The following is a 24,239-nucleotide window of genomic DNA, read 5'->3' as shown; positions in this document are numbered from 1 at the left end:
AGAATAGAGAATATAGAAACAGACTTGCCCTTATGGTTGATTGAGTTTTTATCAAGATGTCAAGACAAGTCAATGGAATAATGATAGTTTTTAACATATAATGCTCAGCTATTTAGACATCCATATGAAGAACAATGAACAATAACAAGTACCTCACTCCATATAGAAAAATTATCTCAAAACGAATAATAGAAGTATATGTACAAGATAAAATTATAAAATTTCCAGAAGGGAATGTAGAATAAAACCTTTTGGCATGTGGTGAGATAAAGTTTTTTAAAGCAGGACTCAAAAACCATAAATTACAAAAAGAAATATTGATAAATTGGGCTTTATCAAAATTTTAAAAAGCCCACTTTTCCTCTGTGATATAAAATGTTACAAAAAAATGAATAGAAACAGATTTGGAGAAAATATTTGTAAAACAGAGATCTGGTAAAATATTTTTAATAAGTATAATAAAGAACTCTCACAGCCCAAAATAAAAAAAAACAAAAAACTGAATTAAAATGAGTAAAAGATTTGAACAGACACTTGATCAAAGAGATAGGAATGGCAAACAAGCACATGAAAAGATTTTCAACGTCATTACTCAACATCATTTCAGCATATTCAAAATCATTTTGCATTAGGGAAATGCAGATTAAATCCTCAAGGGGGAACCACTACATACCTATTAGAATAACTAACACCAAAAAATTCTGATTAATATGCAGAACAACTAGAACTGTCTTTCATTATTGTTGTGAATATAAAATAGTGTATCCACTTTGGAAGACAATTTGGCAGTTTCTTATAAAGTTAGACATACACATACTACATGATCCAGCAACTCCATTCCTGGGTATTTATCTAACAGAAATGAAGGTCTGCATAGAGATTTACAGAAAAATATCTGTATAAATGTTTATGGTAATTTCATTCATAATTGCACGAACTGTAAACAAACTAAATATTCGTTCAGCTGATGAATTTTGTACACAAAATTTAGGTACATTTGTACAATTGAATATAACTCAGCAGTAAAAAGAATGAACTACTGATAAGTGTAAGAATACTAATGAATCTTGAAAGTGTTATTCCAAGTGAGAAAAGCCAGACTCAAAAAGGCTACATAGTGAATGATTCCATTTATCTGACATTCCAGAGAAGACAAAACTGTGGATAGTAAACAGATCCATGGTTGCCAGGGCTGCAATTCCCTTCCATTGTATTTTTCTTCTCAGACATTGTACTTTTCAATTCTACTAGTTTGATTTGGACCTTTTTTATATCTTACATGTTTCTATTTTTTGAACATGTGGAATACAATTATAATAAGTGTGTTAATGTCGTTATCTACTAATTCTTATACACGTGTCAGTTCTGGGTTGATTTTTTTGTTCTCTTCATTACAGCTCATGTTTTCCTCCTTTTCATGTCTGATAACTTTTGAAATTCACATTGTGGATTTCATCCTTTTAGGCCTTGATTTTAAGCTTTGTTAGGTTGGAAGCTTTTTTAGATAGTAGAGCCATGTTTGTTCTAGGGCTAATTATTCTCTACTAATGAGACAAGAACATTTTGTATAGTCTACACTATGCACCGTGAATCTTGAGACTTTCCATCTGGTTGGTATGAACAAGCACTGTTACTAGATTCTGTGAGCTTGGCAGTGTTACCTGTAATCCTTCCATGGACTTCTTCCTCAGCCTTGGTAATTTCATTATACATATACACAGATCTCTAGAGTTCTTTTGCTGTGAGGCTGTGTTCCCTCAAGTACTCTGTTTCATGAACTCTAGCTGCCTTGGTATCCTTGAACCCCAAGTGTGTCTCCTTAGCTTTCTGGGTTTCTTTTCTCTGTGCTTGGAAACTCTCAGCACAGTAAACTGGGCAGTAAATCACAGGGCTCATCTCATTTGTTTCCTGTCTCTCAGGGATCACTGCCCTTTGTTGCTTGATGTGCAATGTCTTGAAAAACGATTGTTTTGTGTATTTTATATGGTTTTCTGATTATTTAAGGTGAGAAAATAAATCTGGTCCCTGTTACTCCATCTCGGTCAGGAATAAAAATCTGTAGTATATGTTTTTGATACTGGTATAGTTCCTTGTGTTTTATCATTGAATGAATGGATTTTTCCTACATTAGCTTTTTTCAAGAAATTCCCTGAGAGGGCCAGATAGAGGTCAAGATAGTGTTCCAGTTTTACTTTTGTTCACAATTCAAAAGTTCTCTTCCTTTCTGTTGCCAAAGAGCAATCTGCTTCATTTAACTACAGCTTTTTCTTTTTCTTTTCTTTTTTTTTTAGTAGCCTGTTTATTCTACTTTAATGAAGCAAATACAGTGGAGGAGAAATTCAGTTAATAACCTATTTATACCCAGTTCTGCACTCCATATATATCAGGAGATACAGTTTTTGAACATCAATTTGTACCTCTAACTTTTAGAAATGCATTTTGAGAGCACTTTTAGGTATGTTCTCCATTAAGGAAATTCCACTCTGAATTTTATACCAAGATTCTTCACTGTCCACTCTCTTAACCTTAGCTACTTTAGATGATCCTTACATATAGTTTAGAAACTGGAGATTATCCAGTCTTCAATTGAAAGAATGTTTGCATTAAAAATTCTCCTTGTTGGTTTTGGATGATTTCTATAAGGAGAATATGAGATGTTGATTTACGAAAATTGTTCATTCTGGAATCCTATCATTTAAAAAATTTTTAAATTAAATTTTATTTTTTTACATCTTTATTGGATTATAATTGCTTTACAATGTGTTAGTTTCTGCTGTACGACAAAGTGAATCAGCTATACTATCATTTTTTTAAATTAAAAATTGGAAGCTAAAGTGTCTTAATATGAAGGCGGTACATACATTAAAGTAATGGTGTAGAAATGCCTTTATTGAGATAAAGACATTTATATGATTTTATTAAGTAAAAAATCAGGTTACAAATGGCATTTATAGTAGATACTATTTTAGAAAATATAGTAAAGAAAAATGAGGAAGGAAAAGTTAGAGAGACTATCATCAAACTGTTAACTATGGGCATATTTGACTGTTGAACTTATGGGTGATTTCAGTTTTCTTCTTTGTGATAACCTCTCTTTAGTGATTTTTAAATAGAAAAAATCATGTATTCCTGGTGTAAAATTGCCATGCCCCAAATTACAATGTGCCGAATTCATGTCAAAAACATAACAGCTTAGATTAAAGTATAAATTACATATTATATCATTACTCCATATATTCCTCCAAGAAAATATTATTCTGAATATATACATGGGCTTATATTAGAATATTGACATCAATTAAAAATGGCAATAATTCTCATTTCTACCTAACGAATAATTTATTTAAAAAATAATGTCATCAATGAGACCATCTCATAGAGTCAGATTTAGTGGGGATCAAACTATAATGTAGATCACATTTTACCTTATACTAAAGACTTGAAGGGAAAAAAGTGACAATCAGCTTTAAAGATTAGTATAGAGGTAGATGATGAGATTTTTTATTTCTCCTAGAAATGATACAGAGCCTCATTATTTAATGTGTGTATGAGAGTTTCTTCCAACTATCACAAAAATATCTGTGTTCTATGGATCATTTACACTGTTTCAATCTATCAAATTATTTTCTATCAGCTGGACTGGCTGCCAGTTTAAGTTACTACTGGAGTTTCTAGTCATTATGTCAATTTTCTCTTCTCTACATACAATTGTACACCAAAATAGAGCATTGCACCAAGATGGCAATAGTCCAAACTTGATTTCCAAGAGTACTGTGACAACCTGGGACAGCCCTCTTTATACAATGCACATAAGATGATTATGGTTCTTTGATTTGTAGTAGCATCTGTCATTGCAGAATCTGTACTATTCACCAGTTTGTCATTTTAGAGTTGTATTTGAGCCTTTGACTTACTGTTCTTCATTACTGTTATTGATGGCCAGATGCTCAAAACTATGATATTTAGATGTGTATCTCAATTTCACCTAACATTCTTATCCTATGCATAGTAGGTATCTGTGTATCCTCAATTATTGTACCAACTACAAATGTGAAAAGCACCGGTATCAGCCATTAAACACAATCAGGATCTTTGGAACTAACTTGTATTTAGGGTTAATTTCTTCATTCAAAAAACTCTTATGAAATGCCTACTATATCTTAGGCACTGAGAGTACAGGAGTGAATAATCTCTGTGTCAAAGCCTTCTGACCAAAGACCATCAGAAATATATCTGTAGTCAAATGAAGGTTAACTTATTGGTTTATTGCAATGGGGGAGATCATATACTATGGAGAAGCATGGGACTTCACAATAGAAGAGGGTTAAGAAGGATTTATTATAGGCTTTGTGCTTGTGTCAGGTTATTTTTTGAGGAAAGTTCAAGGAAGTGGGGTTCGCTATGAATTGGGTGCTGTCTGGGAGCAGGGTGATTATATAATTGGATTTTTAAATAAATCTCATCCAGACGGCAGGAAGAATAATGTGAGGCTAAGCCTATAATTGGCAAAGAAGCATTTGTTAGTCATGTTAGCCTGGAGATGAGGATGTTTGGTAATTTTTGTTGTTCACACTGTGATCTTGTTTGCTCTCTGTTCTGACAAGATCATGGAATGGTCATTTTCATCTTACTTTATTACAGTCACAGAGCTACCTTATCTGACGTCAATGCTCTGTGAGGTTAATTTCAAGAAAAGAATGCCACAGTTTAGCTGTGAATGCCAGGCCATCTTGTAATAGCACCTAGATCTAGCTGTTAGTGTTAGGTGAGTTCTTGTATGTCAGAGTTCGTTTTTATTTTTCTTATCTGATTGATTAGCTAGTGAGGAATATAGGCCCTTAATCTGATAACTAAAATAATAACATAATAACAGCAACAGCAGCAGCAGCAGTAAAAACAATAACAACTAACATGTATTAAGTTCTTATGTTCCAGGCACTGGAACACTTTACATATATATTTTATATATTACATATATTATTTCTGAGCACTTTACATGTATTATTTCATTTAATTCTCATGACAACAGTATGCTATAGATATTGCTCTTATTATCCCTATTTATAGATACGGGAACTGACATTTAGAAAAGTTAAGTTGTTCGCACAAAGATGCATAACTATATGTAGGATTCAAATCTACAGGCGCTCTGATTCAAGAGCTCATGTTCTTGCACAATATTTTAAACATTTACTAGAGTGTGATAAATGTTATGTGGTGTAATGGTTACTTTTGACGTCCAGCACAGATTCCCTTTGCTGGCCTGGTACACTCTCCCCCAGTTGCTGTGAGTATGGCTGCTAATGGCTAACAGCTGCCTCTTTCTTCTGAGAATTGCCATCTTATCACAGAGGTTATGCCCTTTCTCAGCACAGGCCAGGGGTAGTGATCTTGACTGGAAGGCAGGAGGGTGTGGGTTGTTGAGGGGGAAAAGGATGGTCCCTTGCCTTAGGGTGGGATCAACCCTGTGATGCAGTTAATACTCTGGCGTTCCCCTGGGGTCGGACCGAAGCTAGGTGCTAGCTGAGACCCAAGACCAAATTCTCACGTGGGTTTTTCCCCTGCACAATTATGTGTTCTCCCCTTTTTCTGTGAGCAACCTGTGATAAATTACTTAGGCAGTAGTCTCCGTCTTAGACTCTGTGTTAGGTAACAGAGAGGTGGTGACAGGCTAACGTTATTGATATGGAAAGATATCAGCATGGAAGCAGAGAGGAGAGACACCTACATTCTCCTGGCGGGAAAAAGTTGAGGGGTGGTACTGGTGACAGAAGGCTTCCCAGATGAAATAACTCCTAAATGTAGTCTTCAAGGGTGAATTGGATTAGGGAGATGAAGAAGTTTTCTTTTAAGTCAGCCATTTTATTTGTAAAATCTGTGCTAAAGATTAAGGTGTGTAATATAAAATGTTTTGTGATTAAGTTAATGTTGTTGCAGGAATTTTAGTTTTAAAATTCTTACATTTTAAGTGATAACTTTTATTCAGGGAACAGAAAAGGAAACTCACTTTCACTGAGTCCTAAATGTGAAATGTATTGTGTGAGGTACTTTCTTATATAATGCCTCTAATATTTCCACTCAACACAAGAAGAAATGAAATTCAGAGGTGAAGCAAATTCTTCAAATTTCATATTTCAAATTCATGAAATTTGTCTTTTAAAAAATCTATTTTATTTCAGTACAGTTTACATGCAATAAAATGTGTACATTTTAAGTACAAATTTTGATGAGCTTTGACAAATTTAAAATCCATTTAAATATGCTACCATCCACATATACTCTATTTCATTTAAGTCATCACATTTGTAGGCATAGAGTTATTCATACTAGACCTTTGTTATGTATTTAATTTCCATGCAGTCAGTGTTGATGACCTCTCTTTCATTTGTGATATTGGTAATTTGTGTCTTCTCTTTTTTCTTTTTCTTGGTTAGTCTGAGTAGAGATGTTTATCAATTAATTGATCTTTTCAAAGTGTGCCTTTTGGTTTCATTGATTTTTCTCTTTTATTTTCAAGTCTGCAATATCATTGCTTTCTGCTTTTTAAATTATTATTATTTTCTTCTGCTTACTTTAGGCTTAAGTTCCTCTTCTCTCTAGTTTTCTAAAGTGGAGGCTTAGGTTATTGATTTTATACCTTTCCTATTTCCTAATATATGTATTTTATTTTCCATTTGTTAAAGTATATTTCAACACTTTTTGAGGCTTCTTTAACTCATGATTTATTTGTATTATTTAATTTCCAAATACTTGGAGTTTATTATTTTTTTTTCCCAGTTATCTTTTTTCTCCTTTTCCCACTTCTGGTATTCCAATTATATTAAAGGTGTATGTCACACCTTTTGACATTGTCCCACAGTTCTTAAATGCTCTGTTTTGTTGTTTTTTAGTTCATTTTTCCTCTTCATTTTAGGTTGGGAAGTTTGTATTAATCTATCTGTAAGCTCACTGATTTTTTTTTAACATATTTATTTTAGTATAATGCTTTACAATGTTGTGTTAGTTTCTGCTGTATGACAAAGTGAATCAGCTATACATATGCATTTATCATAATTTCTCCTCCAGCTTGCGTCTCCCTCCCACCCTCCCTAACCCACCCCTCTAGGTGGTCACAAAGCACCGAGCTGATCTCCCTGTGCTATGTGGCTGCTTCCCACTAGCTATCTATTTTACAGTTGGTAGTGTGTATACGTCCATGCCACTCCCTTTGTCCTGGGTTACCCTTCCCCCGTGTCCTCAAGTCCATTCTCTATGTCTACATCTTTATTCCTGTCCTGCCCCTAGGTTCTTCAGAACCATTTTCTTTTTTTTTTTAGATTCCATATATATGTGTTAGCATACAGTATTTGTTTTTCTCTTTCTGACTTACTTCACTCTGTATGATAGTCTCTAGGTCCATCGACCTCACTACAAATAACTCAATTTCGTTTCTTTTTATGGCTGACTAATATTCCATTGTATGTATGTGCCACATCTTCTTTATCCATTCATCTGTCAGTGGACAATTAGGTTGCTTCCATGTCCTGGCTATTGTAAATAGAGCTGCAATGAATATTGTGGTACATGACTCCTTTTGAATTATGGTTTTCTTAGGGTATATGCCCAGTAGTGGGATTACTGGGTCATAAGGTAGTTCTATTTTAAGCTTTTTAAGGAACCTGCATAGTGTTCTCCATAGTGGCTGTATGAATTTACATTGCCACCAACAGAGCAAGAGGGTTCCCTTTTCTCCACACCCTCTCCAGCATTTGTTTGTAGAATTTTTGATGATGGCCATTCTGACTCGTGTGAGGTGATACCTTATTGTAGTTTTGATCTGCATTTCTCTAATGATTAGTGATGCTGAGCATCCTTTCATGTGTTTGTTGGCAATCTGTGTATCTTCTTTGGAGAAATGTCTTGGTCTTCTGCCCATTTTTGGATTGGGTTTTTTGTTTTTTTTTTTAATATTGAGCTGCATGAGCTGCTTGTACATTTTGGAGATTAATCCTTTGTCAGTTGCTTTGTTTGAAAATATTTTCTCCCATTCTGAGGGTTGTCTTTTCGTCTTGTTTATGGTTTCCTTTTTTGTGCAAAAGCTTTTAAGTTTCATTAGGTCCCATTTGTATATTTCTGTTTTTATTTCCATTCCTCTAGGCGGTGGGTCAAAAAAGATCTTGTTATGATTTATGTCATAGAGTGTTCTGCCTATGTTTTCCTATAAGAGTTTTACAGTGCCTGGCCTTACATTTAGTTCCTTAATCCATTTTGAGTTTATTTTTGTGTATGGTGTTAGGGAGTGTTCTAATTTCATTCTTTTGCATGTAGCTGCCCAGTTTTCCCAGAACCACTTACTGAAGAGGCTGTCTTTTCTCCATTGTATCTTCTTGCCTGCTTTATTAAAGATAAAGGACGTGACCATATGGAGGTGACCTTATGGTCACAAGGTGACCATATTTGCCTGGGTTTATCTCTGGGCTTTCTATCCTGTTCAATATTTCTGTTTTTGTGCCAGTACCATACTGTCTTGATTACTGTACCTTTGTAGTATAGTCTGAAGTCAGGGAGCCTGATTCCTCCAGCTCCATTTTTCTTTCTCAAGGTTGCTTTGGCTATTCTGGGTCTTTTGTGTTTCCACACAAATTGTGAAATTTTTTGTTCTAGTTCTGCGAAAAATGCCATTGGTAGTTTGATAGGGATTGCATTGAATCTGTAGATTGCTTTGGGTAGTATGGTCATTTTCACAATGTTGATTCTTCTGATCCAAGAACATGGTATATCTCTCCATCTGTTTGTATCATCTTTAATTTCTTTCATCAGTGTCTTACAGTTTTCTGCATACAGGTCTTTTGTCTCCTTATGTAGGTTTATTCCTAGGTATTGTATTCTTTTTGTTGCAGTAGTAAATGGGAGTGTTTCCTTAATTTCGCTTTCAGATTTTTCATCATTAGTGTATAGGAATGCAAGAGATTTCTGTGCATAAATTTTGTATCCTGCTACTTTACCAAATTAATTGATTAGCCCTAGTAGTTTTCTGGTAGCATCTTTAGGATTCTCTATGTATAGTATCATGTCATCTGCAAACAGTGACACTTTTACCTCTTCTTTTCCGATTTGGATTCCACTTATTTGTTTTTCTTCTCTGATTCCTGTGGCTAAAACTTACAAAACTATGTTGAATAATGGTGGTAAGAGTGGGCAGCCTTGTCTTGTTCCTGATCTTAGTGGAAATGGTTTCAGTTTTTCACCATTGAGAACGATGCTGGCTGTGGGTTTGTCATATATGGCTTTTATTATGTTGAGGTAAGTTCCCTCTATGCCTACTTTCTGGAGGATTTTTATCATAAATGGGTGTTGACTTTTGTTGAAAGCTTTTTCTGCATCTATTGAGATGATCATGTGGTTTTTATCCTACAGTTTGTTAATATGGTGTATCACATTGATTGATTTGCATATATTGAAGAATCCTTGCATTCCTGGGATAAACCCCCATGGTTTATGATCCCTGTAATGTGCTGTTGGATTCTGTTTGCTAGTATTTTGTTGAGGATTTTTGCATCTATGTTCATCAGTGATATTGGCATATAGTTTTCTTTTTTTGTGACATCTTTGTCTGGTTTTGGTATCAGGGTGATGGTGGTCTCGTAGAATGAGTTTGGGAGGGTTCCTCCCTCTGCTATATTTTGGAAGCGTTTGAGAAGGATAGGTGTTAGCTCTTCTCTAAATGTTTGATAGAATTCACCTGTGAAGCCATCTGGTCCTGGGCTTTTGTTTGTTGGAAGATTTTTAATCACAGTTTCAATTTCAGTGCTTGTGATTGATCTGTTTATATTTTCTATTTCTTCCAGCCTGTTCTTTCTGTTTGTTCCAGGTTCAGTCTTGGAAGGTTGTGCTTTTCTAAGAATTTGTCCATTTCTTCAAGGCTGTCCATTTTATTGGCATATAGCTGCTTATAGTAATCTCTCATGATCCTTTGTATTTCTGCAGTGTCAATTACTTCTCCTTTTTCATTTCTAATTCTATTGATTTGAGTCTTCTCCCTTTTTATCTTGATGAATCTGGCTAATGGTTTATCAATTTTGTTTATCTTCTCAAAGAACCAGCTTTTAGTTTTATTGATCTTTGCTATGGTTTCCTTCATTTCTTTTTCATTTATTTCTGATCTGATTTTTATGATTTCTTTCCTTCTGCTAACTTTGGGGTTTTTTTGTTCTTCTGTCTCTAATTCCTTTAGGTGTAAGGTTAGGTTGTTTATTTGAGATGTTTCTTGTTTCTTGAGGTAGGACTGTATTGCTATAAACTTCCCTCTTTGAACTGCTTTTGCTGCATCCCAAAGGTTTTGGTCATCGTGTTTTCATTGTCATATGTTTCTAGATATTTTTTGATTTCCTCTTTGATTTCTACAGTGATCTCTTGGTTATTTAGTAGCATATTGTTTAGCATCCATGTGTTTGTATTTTTTACAGATTTTTTCATGTAATTGATATCTAGTCTCATAGAGCTATGGTCAGAAAAGATACTTGATATGATTTCAGTTGTCTTAAATTTACCAAGCTTGATTTGTGACCCTAGATCTGATCTATCCTGGAGAATGTTCCATGAGCACTTGAGAAGTGTGTTCTGTTGTTTTTGGATGGGATGTCCTATAAATATCAGTTAAGCCTATCTTATCTAATGTGTCATTTAAAGCTTGTGTTTCCTTATTTATTTTCACTTTGGATGATCTGTCCATTGGTGAAAGTGGGGTGTTAAAGTGCCCTAATATTATTGTGTTACCGTCGATTTCCCCTTTTATGGCTGTTAGCATTTGCTTTATGTATTGAGGTGCTCCTATGTTGGGTGCATAAGTATTTACAATTGTTATATCTTCTTCTTCAATTGACCCCCTTGATCAATATGTAGTGTCCTTCTTTGTCTCTTGTAATAGTCTTTATTTTAAAGTCTGTTTTGTCTGATATGAGAATTGCTACTCCAGCTTTCTTTTGATTTCCATTTGCATGGAATATCTTTTTCCATCCCCTCACTTTCAGTCTGTATGTGTCCCTAGGTCTGAAGTGGGTATCTTGTAGACAGCAGATATTCAGGTCTTGTTTTTTATCCATTCAGCCAGTCTATGTCTTTTGGTTGGAGCAGTTAGTCCATGTACATTTAGGGTAGTTATTGATATGTATGTTCCTATTACCATATTCTTAATTGTTTCGGGTTTGTTATTGTAGGTCTTTTCCTTCTCTTGTGTTTCCTGCCTAGAGAAGATCCTTTAGCATTGTTGTAAAGCTCGTTTGTTGGTGCTGAATTCTCTTAGCTTTTGCTTTTAAAGGTTTTTATTTCTGCATTGAATCTGAATGAGATCCTTGCTGGGTAGAGTAATCTTGGTTGTAGGTTTTTCCCTTTCATCACTTTAAATATGTTGTGCAACTCCCTTCGGGCTTGCAGAGTTTCTGCTGAAAGATCAGCTGTTAACCTTATGGGGATTCCCTTGTATGTTATTTGTTGCTTTTCCCTTGCTGCTTTTAATATATTTTTTTTGTATTTATTTTTTGATAGTTTGATTAATATGTGTCTTGGCGTGTTTCTCCTTGTATTTATCATATATGGTACTCCATGTGCTTCCTGGACTTGATTGACTATTTCCTTTCACATATTAGGGAAGTTTTCAACTATAATCTCATCAAATATTTTCTCAGTCCCTTTTTGTTTTCTCTTCTTCTTCTGGGACCCCTATAATTCGAATGTTGGTGCATTTAATGTTGTCCTAGAGGTCTCTGTGACTGTCCTCAATTCTTTTCATTCTTTTTTCTTTATTCTGCTCTGTGGTAGTTATTTCCACTATTTTGTCTTCCAGGTCACTTATCCGTTCTTCTCCCTCAGTTATTCTGCTATTGATTCCTTCTAGAGAATTTTTAATTTCATTCATTGTGTTGTTCATCATTGTTTGCTTGCTCTTTAGTTCTTCTAGGTCCTTGTTAAACGTTTCTTGTATTTTCTGCATTCTATTTTTAAGATTTTGTATCATCTTTACTCTCATTACTCTGAATTCTTTTTCAGGTAGGCTGCCTTTTTCCTCTTCATTTGTTTGGTCTAGTGGGTTTTTACCTTGCTCCTTCATCTGCTGCATATTTCTCTGTCTTCTCATTTTGCTGAACTTACTGTGTTTGGGGTCTCCTTTTTACAGGCTGCTGGTTTGTAGTTCCAGTTGTTTTTGGTGTCTGCCCCCAGTGGGTAATGTTGGTTCAGTGGGTTGTGTAGGCTTCCTGTTGGAGGGGAATGGTGCCTGTGTTCTCGTGGTTGAGGCTGGATCTTGTCTTTCTGGTGAGCAGGACCACGTCCGGTCGTGTGTTTTGGAGTGTCTGTGACCTTATTATAATTTTAGGCAGCCTCTCTGCTAATGAGTGAGGTAGTGTTCCTGTCTTGCTAGTTGTTTGGCATAGGGTGTCCAGCACTGTAACTTGCTGGTTGTTGAGTGGAGCTGGGTCTTAGTGTTGTTATGGAGATCTATGTGAGAGCTTTCGCCATTTGTTATTAAGTGGGGCCAGGAGGTCTCTGGTGGCCCAATGTCCTGAACTCTGTTCTCCCACCCCAGAGGCTGAGGCCTGACCACAGGCTGGAGCACCAAGACCCTGTCAGCTACTGGGATCCGAAGAAAAGGGAGAAAAAAAAGGAAACAAAGAAAAATAAAATAATATAAAGTTATTAAAATAAAAAATAAAAAAGCATTATTAAAAGTAAAAATAATTAAAAAGTAATTAAAAAAAGAAAGAAAGAAGAGAACAACCAAACCAAAAAAACGAATCCAGCAATGATAACAAGTGCTAAAAACTATACTAAAAAAAAAAAGGACAGGCAGAACCCTAGGACAAATGGTAAAAGCAAAGCTATACAGACAAAATCACACAAAGACCATACACATACACAGTCACAAAAAGAGAAAAAGGGGAAAAAAATATGTCTATATATATTAAAAAAATGGAAGAGAGCAACCAAATCAATAAACAAATCTACCAATGATAATAAGCTCTAAATACTAAGCTAAAATAAACGTAAAACCAAAAACAAACTAGATTCAGAAATCAAACCCCAAGTCTACAGTTGTTCCCAAAGTCCACCACCTCTATTTTGGGATGATTCATTGTCTATTCAGGTATTCCACAGATGCAGGATACATCAAGGTGATTGTGCAGATTTAATCTGTTGTTCCTTATGCCGTCAGGAGAGATTTCCATTTCTCTTCTTTGGCCGCAGAGCTCCTGGGTTTCAGCTTTGGATTTGACCCCACCTCTGCATATAGGTTGCCTGAGGGTGTCTGTTGCCCCCCCAGACAGGACAGGGTTAAAGTAGCAGCTGATTAGGGGGCTCAGGCTCACTCAGGCCGGGGGAGGGAGGGATATGGAATGCAGTGCGAGCCTGCAGTGGCAGAGGCCCACGTGACATGGCACCAGCCTGAGGTGTGCTGTGTGTTCTCCTGTGCAAGTTGTTCCTGGATCACGGGACCCTGGCAGTGGCGGGCTGCAGAGGCTCCTAGGAGGGGAAGTGTGGATAGTGACCTGTGCTTGCACACAGGATTCTTAGTGGCTGCAGCAGTAGCCTTAGCATCTCATGCCGGTCTCTGGTGTCTGTACTGATAGCCGTGGCTCGTGCCCATCTCTGGAGCTTGTTTAGGCGGTGCTCTGAATCCCCTCTCCTCGCGCACCCAGAAACAATGGTCCCTTGCCTCTTAGGCAGTTCCAGACTTTTCCCCAGACTCCCTCCCAGCTAGCTGTGGTGCACTAATCCCCTTCAGGCTGTGTTCATGCCGCCAACCCCAGTCCTCTCCCTGGGATCTGACCTCCGAAGCCCGAGCCTCAGCTCCCAGCCCCCACCCGCCCCGGCGGATGAGCAGACAAGTGTCTCAGGCTGGTGCGTGCTGGTCGGCAGTGATCCTCTGTGCAGGAATCTCTCTGCTTTGCCCTCTGGACCACTGATGCTGTGCTCTCCTCCGTGGCTCTGAAGCTTCCCCACTACCACCCCCGTCTCCACCTGTGAAGGGGCTTCCTAGTGTGTGGAAACTTTTCCTCCTTCACAGCTCCCTCCCAGAGGTGCAGGTCCTGTCCCTATTCTTTTTTCTCGGTTTTTCCTTTTTTCTTTTGCCCTACCCAGGCACTGGGGAGTTTCTTGCCTTTTGGGAAGTCTGAGTTCTTCTGTCAGAGTTCAGTAGGTGTTCTGTAGGAGTTGTTCCACATGTAGATGTATTTTTGATGTATTTGTGGGGAGGAAAGTGATCTCCACGTCTTACTTCTCCACCATCTTTAAAGTTCCTCAAGCTCACTGATTCTTTCCTCGGCCATACTGATTCTACTGATTAGTTCCTCAAAGGGATTATTTATATCTGTCAAGGTGTTTCTGATTGCTAACATTTTTGTTTGTTTCTTATAGTATTCATCTCACTTCTTATATTTCCTATCTGTTCTTGCATGTTGTCTACTTTTAACAACAGTGCCCTTAACATATTAATCGTAGTTATTTTAAATTCCCTTGCTGATAATTTCAACAATTCTGTCACATCTGAGTCTGTTGATTGCTTTTTCTTTGTGTTTTCTCTCATCTTTTGTCATGCCGTGTAATCGTTTTTGAAAGCCAGACTTATTGGATAGGGTAATAGGGGCTGAGGTAAATAGGCCTTTAGTAAGAGGACATATGTTCATATGGCTAGAATTTGATCTTTGTTTAATGTTTCTGTAGCTATAGTTGCCAGAGAATTCAAGTTCCTCTACTATCCTTGTTTTTTATCCCCTCTTGACTTTGGGCTTTCCTAAGTACTCCTCCTCATGGAGAATCTGTCCTGCAGCTCTCTCAGTTGTAATCCACTGTTACTATACTGGAGCCCTGTGTTATATTAAGCTGTTGGGGAGAAAGTGTGCTCTATAATGTTCTGGTTAAATCTCAGTGTTTTAGTGGACCTGTGTCTCAGGGCTGTGATCATCACAATTGTTTCTCCACTGGTATGTATTTCCCCCACCCCTCTTCTCTGCTGCCTTCCTTGGATGCAGTATTCCCAGTGTATTTCACTGAATTCCCAACCATTGTTGACTTTTTTTTTTTCTCTTTGGGAAGGCAGGAATACCAAAGGGGGATGGAGTGGGAGGAATTCTCTTCTTCCAGCTCGGAAAAGGCTATGGAAATATCTTTTCACCTGGACAGTAGGCCTTGGTTATGGAGTTAGTTTGGGGTGTATTTCACAATGATTACTCTTTGTCTCATGCTGTTGGAGCCACACAGGGAGCTTTCTAGTTTCTTCACTGTGAGAATCTGTTGGAGTTCCTAGAGTAAAGGCACCCAAAATTGTGGGGAACCCCTAATAAAGAGCTCCATGACACAACGAAGACAGCAGAAATCTAAAGTGGGGCTTTTGATCCTGAGAAAGGGATTGACTGAAGAGGGAGTTAGACCCTTGAGATGTAGGAAGAAGGAAGGAATGACTCCTTGTACATACTATTAATCATGTCTCTCTCACTTCTCAGAGTCTAGGCTGAGCTTGCAGGGAGCCATTAGTGCCCTAGAGCAGGGGTCCCCAACCCCCGGGCTGCTTAGGAACTGGGCTGTAGAGCAGGAGGTGAGCGGCGGGCGAGTGAGCAAAGCTTCATCTGCAGCTCCCCATCACTCACATTACCACCTGAACAATCACCACCCCCATGTCCCCCAACCCCCTGTCCGTGGAAAAATTGTCTTCCATGAAACTCATCCCTGGTGCCATAAAGCTGGGGACTGCTGCCCTAGAGCCTCTTATCTAGACCTTAATCAGAGGCAAGTGGAGATGGTACCGATATTCAACCAGAGTGTTGAACACAAAGTGGGTGATATACAGTTGAGATAATGAGAATCAGAATTGTAATACTCAAATCTTCTAATGCTGAATGACTGCAAATTTTAATATTTTTAAGACCTTTCTCACTTCTCTTCCCCTCTCAAAAGGTGGGTAATGTTGAATTGTTAAGGGAATAGCCTAGGGAGAATGGTGGTCATAGACTAGTGGGAGAAAGGGATCAAAGAATTATTCCCATTCCCTTCCCAAATCAAACTTATAATGAACATCTTCTAATGCTTTTTAAACAGTTATGTTGGATATAAAACTGTTACCTTACTCCAGTGGCTCCCAAATTTTGCTGCACATTGGAATTAATTGGGTGTCTTAAAAAATATTGATGCTTAGCTTCTACCCCAGACATTCTGACTTAATTGGTATTAGCTGTTACTTGACATTGGGATTGTGAAAAGCTTCCCAGATAATTTAAATGTGTAGCAGTTTTAGAATCATTGTTTTACTCTCCAAAATTTTGCTGTATAGTTTAGTCTGTCTCTGTAGGAATCAAAAATCCTGCAGAGATTTTGGCAATATATTTGTTTGCCAGTGTACAAACTACTTTGGTGTTTATTTAGCTGTTGTCATTATATCAGCCCAGTGGGACTTCTAAATAGTTATTTGTAATTAGCTAAGGGTTTACTGCATATTTTTATGAGTGGGAGCTTAGAACAAATAATTGGTGTTCCCAACTTTTGATATAGCTCAAATAAACTCAAAAGGATGGCAGTTGTTCACTCTTTAATTTCTTCAGAGGTGAAGTCACTCAAACAATCCTGGCCACAAATTAAAGGAGTTTAAGCTTATAAAATCATTGTAATTGCTACTTTTTGACCTCGGTGCCAGACACAGTAGTTAGCACTTGCTATATCCCTGGCATTGTGCTAAATATATATTTAAATTAATTTTAATTTCCGCAAATGTTTGTGTATATCCATTCCAACTTGCCAATGAAAGATAACAGTCATATGATAGATTCATCACATCACTCTCATGAAAATTTGAAATTTCAAAGAAAACATCATGGAGAAGAAAATTCTTAAGCATAGATGGATCTTTAATAATGGAACTTCAGCCACCAATCAGGCAGAACAATATTTTTAGGGAGAAGGACTTCACATCTAATCTTAGTGCCACTATTTGTCCATTGCCTCCTTTTCTTCTCCTTATTCAATTGATGGCAAAGTCTAATCGGTTTTACCTTAGTTTTATATTTAAATTAGTCTGATGTCTTAGTGTCAGCACATCAATCTGTAAAACATGAAGGTAAAAAACAAAACAAAGCAAAATTTCTTTCAGTGCTCCTTAGTCATTGGTAAAGCATTTTCAAGTTCTGTATAGACAACAGTCAAAAATGTTTTTTTCAATTAAGGCAGGAAAACACAGAAATGGAATCTTTCCTTGTTAAAGGAGATATTTATGTTTATGCACATCTCTAGCTTAGCAGGTAATATAGCCTAGAGAGGAGAAATGGCATCCCAGATCTTCTCTACTAGTTAACAGCATCACCAGCCCATGGTCACTCAAGTCAGAAATTTTGGAGTTATTTGAAACTTTTACCCTAACCTCTTTTTAATTAGTCACTAAGTCCTGTTAGGGCTATTTCGCAAGTTCTCTTGAATTTATCCTATTTCACTATTCCCACCTCTCTGCTTCAATTCTGTCCCTAATCATCCCTTGTCTGAATTAAAATAACAGCTTTCTGTTTCACTTGGAAAACAGATCATTTACCCCAAATATAATATGCATTGTGGCCAGTGTTTATGTGAGTTGTGAGGATTGAAGGTCTTATGTATATTTAGGAGCAAAGCTTCTGACCAAGTAAGAGGAAGGGAAGTTTACACAAGTTGTTTTTTATTTTTTTGAAACTCTTTTATTATGAATATGAGCCACATATAGAAAAAGTATAAAAAACAAATCTGCAGCTCAATGAACCGTCAAAAGATAATACTCATTAGCCACCACCCATGTGAAAGAATAGAATGTTGCCCCACCCCATGAGCTTCCCTCTGCTCCATCTCAATCATAATCTTTTTTTCCTCCCCAAAGGTAACACATTATTCTGACATTTATCTCTATAATTTGGTTATGCTTATTTTTGATCTTTGTATAAATGCAATAGTGTCTAGAATCTTTTACTCAACATTGTATGCGCTTTACGAGTTCTCCCCTTGTCATACCATCATGCTCAATTTGAGTATGAATTGGGTTGACTGCTGGCTTCCCTCAGGCCCTGAGAACTAATGACTCATTTAATAGTTCTCTGTTCTTTTATTATTCTCTGTCACAACAAATACTACCATGGCACTGAAATTCATAGGTGAAAAGGCCCTTGTGCCTTCCCCTAGGGTTCCAGCAGGGCAGGAGGCAGCCTGATGAAGGGCGCTGAGGATGGTAGGGTACCATGGTCTACTTCCCTTCTAAAAGCTTTGACAAAGGGTATAACTGACCCGTCATTACTAGACTTCTAAGGGCCCCTGCAGGCTGACTCAACTATAAGTATAGTTGACCCTTGAACAACATGGGTCTGAACTGCCTGGGTCCACTTACATGTGGATATTTTTCAGTAGTAAATACTACAGTACCACGTGATCCCTGGTTGGTTGAATCAGAGGATGTGGAGGAAACATGGATACTGAAGGCCAACTATATATTATTATACTCGGATTAACCCCCTCCTTGTTCAAGGGTCAATTGTATGTCTTATTAAAAGTGCCTATGGGAAGCCATCTTTCTTTTTGTTTTCATTTGAAAACAAGTTGAAATGCTTTTGCCTTACTTTGGGAACGCAACATATAAGCAACACTCCTGTCCCTTTAAGTAGAAAGGAATTGTCTAAGCCATTGGGATGTTCATACAGTAGGTGCTCTTTATGCATAGTATGTTTATTCTCATAATCAGATAATTTTTCTAATGAGATCTCTAATAGTCATGTGTTTTATTAGTATTAACTAATAGATGTATGTAGAACCTTCTGTCATATTTGATATTTTAAATATTATTAAAAAGAATTAAGAAAATGCATATAGGTCCTTTATGGTTAGGGTAGCCAACTCATTAAAATTTTTTTAAATTATAATTTGTCATACAAATTGTATCTTTGAAACCCCTGTTGCCTACAATTCCTATACCTGGCTATTTCATATTTCTGTACCTTTATTTTCCTGTTCCCTCAGACTGAAGTTCCTTACTCAACATCCCCCTTTCAAGGCCATGTTCATTTGACATGCCTTCCAGAAGGTATCCCTGAACTGAAGTTTGGGAAGATGGCACTCCTTTATACTCTCATAACATCCTGTGTCTATGTCTAGTTTGTTATTTAATATTATATTGAAATGCTCTCTATGTCTGTTTCTCCCACTAAACTAAATCTCTTCAAGATCAGTAATTATTTTCTACATTTGTACACTCTAGCACAATGCCAGTCAGAGAGCAGACAGTTGATTACTGGTTTGTTGAATTGAGTTCGTGATTTCTTACCACTAACGATGATCAAAGACTAAAAATCGTGAAGTTCTCCAAGTGTGATCCCCCAGACCACAACTTCAGTGTCACCTGGGAACTTGTTTGAAATGCATATTCTCCAGTCCAGTTTCAAACTTAGTAAATCAAAAACTCTGGGGGTGGGGTCCAGCGATCTGTGTTTTAAGAAACCCTCCAGGTAATTCTGAGACAACCGAAGTTTGAGAATCCCTGATCTCAGAAGAGTTGTTTGATCTTTGGATGAGGGTGGGGTCTAAATGCCTTTTAAAATGTCTTCTAATGCTGAAATCCCAATGATCGTATAAAAATTTCTGCAACCTTCATTTCCAAAATAACTTTATTTATTCTTCCTGTCTTTAAGTTTGAATCAGTTTTAGGAAGGAAAACACCTTGTAGGTGTTTGTTTTCTTGTTTTTGATTAGTTCAGTGGTTTGATAGAATTACTAGGAAGCAGACAGTTCATTGTGGGCACCTTAATTGTAAATACAGGGGTTCGATGTTAAATGAGTGTTTCAGAGTGAGATTCAAGGGTCTTCAGGGGCCCTGCCTCTCATCTAGTGCTCATGGCTCTTCAATACAGTTCTAACTTTCAGACTTTATCCCAAATAGCAGCAGTAAACTTTTAAAGCCGTGAGACTTAGGCTGAGACAGCTACTTTCTCATTCACCCATATGAACTTGACACTGCACTAGATTTTCAATATTTTATTTTATGCTGATTCCTTGAAAAACCCACTCTCTTGGGAATGTTAATGTGGCTGCTGTCTGCCTTATGAGTGTTTTCCCACGTATGAAAAAACATCCAATTTAGTGCTAAGCATTAATCCTATCTTACGTTATTTGTACCTGAACATAAAAGGTACATCTTAGGAAAATCCATCATGATTACAGTGAAACACAGTCTGAAAGCAAAAGTGTTAATATGATCAAGGACTTTTTGGCCATAAATTGTGAGATCAAAGGTATTTTATATGGTCTTTCAGAAAGCTACACACTTTCCAAGCACTCTAGCTAATGAACAGTTCTACTGTGATTTTATGCTATGTGTCTTTACTAGCACCTGACCTCTTGTTACTTTGGCACACTATCCAGGGTGCCTAGAAACATGGCAACAATGAAAGTACCACTTCACCATTCTGTCTTTCTTGCTCTCTTTACCATTAAAAGGGATGAAGAAATACACACTTTGTCTTTATGGTAATCATAGCCAACTTATCTTTTAAAATTTCTTTTATTGTAATTTATAATATCAAATTATATATTTACAATCTCTGTTGCCTATACTTGCTGCCAAGAGGAACTTAGATAATAAACTTTATACATATAAGCACTTTAGCATGTATTGTTGCATGTGTTATTTCTGAGATTATATAGCAAAATAAAGCACACTGTCTTTTATATTCCAAGGACTATATCTTTTAGTTTATCTTAACTAATTTTGCAAAGCACTTTCTATGTGCAGGCACTATGAAGACATCAGAAATACCAAGATAGTAACACCTAGTCCTTGCTCTTAAGGAGCTTCTAGCCTTATAACCAAGATAGATATAGAAACAAAAAATACCACTCAAACCCAAAGTTGTATTAACACATTTAATTTGCATATATTTAGCCTAAAACACATTTTTACTACATTTAATTAATGGTTAGAATTTCCAGCTGATACACTCTTTTTATAACATGCCTGCTTTTGTAAATGTCTCTGATCTTGCTTATGGTGGCAGGAGATATGGAGGGTCTTTTGGGGTAATGTCCTCATCACTGCTGTGGGAGTTCCTGTTGCTCAGTGTAATAGTTTGCTGGGGCCGCCATAACAAAGTGCCACAGACGGGGTGGCTTAAACAACAGAAATTAATTTTCTTACAGTTCTGGAAGCAAGAAGTCCAAGATCAAGGTGTTGGCAGGATTGGTGGCTTTTGAGTCCTCTCTCCTTGGCTTGTAAATGACAATCTTCTCCCTGTGTTTTCCCATGGTCTTCCTCTGTGCATGAGTGTGTCCTAATCAACTTTTCTTATAAGCGTGGCAGTCATATTACATTAGCCAACCCCCCACCTATGACCCCATTTTAACTTATCTCTTTGAAGAACTTATCTCCAAATATAGTCACACTTTAAGGTCGTAGGGGCTATGACTTCAACATATGAACACAGCACAGCCCGTAGCACTTATGTCCTATCACCTCTGAAGTCTTCTATTACAACACACCAAACTTTCATCATGAACTTCTGTCTTTTCAGCTCTATCACCAATCCCATCAAGATCTCCAGTGTTGAACTTTTTGTTTTCCAGAGTCATCATTTCATTATGACTTTACTGATTTTCCGTCCACCCGTGTCTCCATAATGAGTTCAACCACCGTATTACCGTAGGCTTAACATTAAACCTCCCAAGTTTTCAAAGCATCCACCCTATTTATCACATGCTGAGCTATAAATTAACTTGAGGAAATCACCCAAATATGAAAGTTAGTGCCCCTGTGAATTCATGGTTTACTTCCTCAGTGGCTTTGGGTCCCTAGTGCTGGTTGACAATCTTTCATCTTTCAGGTTTCTTATCTATACCTTGACACAACACTCCTTAAGCGTCCAAACTCCCTTCTATCTCAGGAGACAACTTTGCCTCTCTTTATAATGAAAAATCATCTGTTGAGTACCTTAACTTTCTTTCTTTACATAAGTGTTTTATTGACATTTACTGTGATTTCTTCCCTCCTAATGAAAACAGGACTATTCTTTTCCCCTTAAAGCAAATTATTCAATCCTCTCCTATTCTTTTTTTGTGTTTTTAATCCTTGGGAGCTTTATCAATTAACAACTTTTTTAGCCTTTGTTCCTCTTCTGGTTCTTTCACCTCAGCATAGAAGAATACCCTAGTAATACACATCTTCAGCAGACAAACACAAAACTTCTCAGTCTTTTGCCTTCATTGTCTTTTCATAGCCAAGCTTCTTACAGCAGCAGTAGTCATCATTTGTTGTCCTCTTTTCCTCACTGTTCAAACACTTTTCTACGTTCTGATTTCTGCCTCCACCATCCCACTGAATTTGATTTTGCCAAATTACTATTGACAGCTTTGAGTCTCAAAACAATGGATACTTTTATAGTTCCTTGCCTTAAATGTCTCTCCCAGATTTTTGGTCCAGCTTTTATTTAAACTTTAAGTCTCAGTTTGAGAGCCATGGAAAACTTCTCTTCCTCCTTTGGCTAAAAGAATTTTCACTTTGTTTCGCCAAATACTCTGTGCATATCTTTGTCATTGTATTGCATCCTCTTCAACTTTGTGACCCTTTTGCTTGGAGCCTGGAACAATGCTTGGCAAACTGTAAGCGTTAAGTGAAAGAATACTGGTTGACTGAAACGTCTTCCACCTTTTCACTTCAAGTAAGCTTGATTTAAGCATTTAAGAGCATATGAGTATATAAATAAATACATTTTTATATATATACACACATACATGCACACACATATAATATCATACATTATATATCACATATAATTTAAATATGTATTATTTTTTGCCATTTCTGCCATTGAAGAAATATACAGGAAGCATCGTGTGTCTAAAACACGCCAAAAAATAGGCTCAACTGGTCATTTTAGGTTTCTATATGATTTAATTCTGTGCTTTAAATAACTAAATAATTGTATTTTACAACAGTTATATCTATTAACTTCACTGTAGCTTTAAGTGAGAGAAAAATGTGGCAGAGGTAGCAGAATATTGGCAATCTAGATAAGCAGCAGTTTTCCTCTTCTCCATCACAGAGCATTATGAAAATGAGTATGACTAAACAAGCATAAAGGAAGGACTGTGAATATAAAGTTTTTTATCATGAAAGTCAATCCTTATGATTGCTTTTCTTAATGAAATGTTCTGGAAGATAATGAAATATGCACAAATACAAAATGAATGCTCCATTTCAAAGAATGTCTATGGGACTTGTGGGAATAATGTAACAGATAGACATAATTAATATGATAGCTGTTAAATAACTTAAACTTGGGTAAAGCAGATAATTGTACGGGAAAAGTACTCGCACAGTTGTGGTTTATGTTTCAAATGGAGCTTGGAAAAATGGTTACTTAAGAGCGGAAAGTGAAAGAGAGACTCTGACCATGACTAAATAGATACAAAAGTGAATAAATCCAACTGGCTATCTTCTCCATAAAATATTTCTTTTAATATTATAAAGAAAGAGCGAAGACATTTTAAGTTCAGTCCTTCTTTATTATGTACTTCCCTAAGTATGACATATTTTTTCCTGTTTCTTAGAAGTACTGTTTTTAATTTATTATGACACCTGTAAATTTTTATTTTGTTAAAATTAATTTGGGTCTTATCTAATATAACTAGAAAATGCAAACATATTTTAAATAATGTTCAATTAATTAAACAAGGAGGCCATTAGACTGAAGTGGCTCTAATGCCATGGCATCTACCTCAGCAAAGCAAAATCTAAGACTGTAAATACCTCAAGGTTATGAAATCAAAACCTAAGGACAACCAATCACAAATAGCCAACTAGGTGCTAGGCTATCGCCAATTAATAATATACTTACTTTGCTGCCATCTTTCCTCTATAAAAGTTTTCCCCAGCTCCTGTTTGTTCCTAACCACTACCAGTTTGGCACTGACCAATTAAAATCAATTCTTGCTCAAATAAATTCTGAAAATTTAAGATGTCTCAATTTATCTTTTAACAATAGTAAAGCAGTTTTATGGCTTGTAAAAAGAAACCTAAGACACAACCTAGGCGATCTCATTATTACCTACAAGATCTTTGTGAAATAGAAGAGAGGGAAACTGGGGAGCAGAATAGTTGTAGGATTTTCTTGAAGTCAAATAGGATCAGAGTGATGAGCTGATGAAAGGTCATCATTCAGGAGCTCTCAGTAGCATCTAGGCTTCAAAATGAATGTTTAATGGTTATGAATTGGTGGCACAAG

This window comes from Balaenoptera physalus, assembly GCF_965194825.1.
Source record: "Balaenoptera physalus genome assembly, chromosome: 3".
NCBI classification, from domain to species: domain Eukaryota; kingdom Metazoa; phylum Chordata; class Mammalia; order Artiodactyla; family Balaenopteridae; genus Balaenoptera; species Balaenoptera physalus.
The sequence above is the reverse complement of the archived record's forward strand: the minus strand, read 5'-3'. Positions refer to the sequence as shown.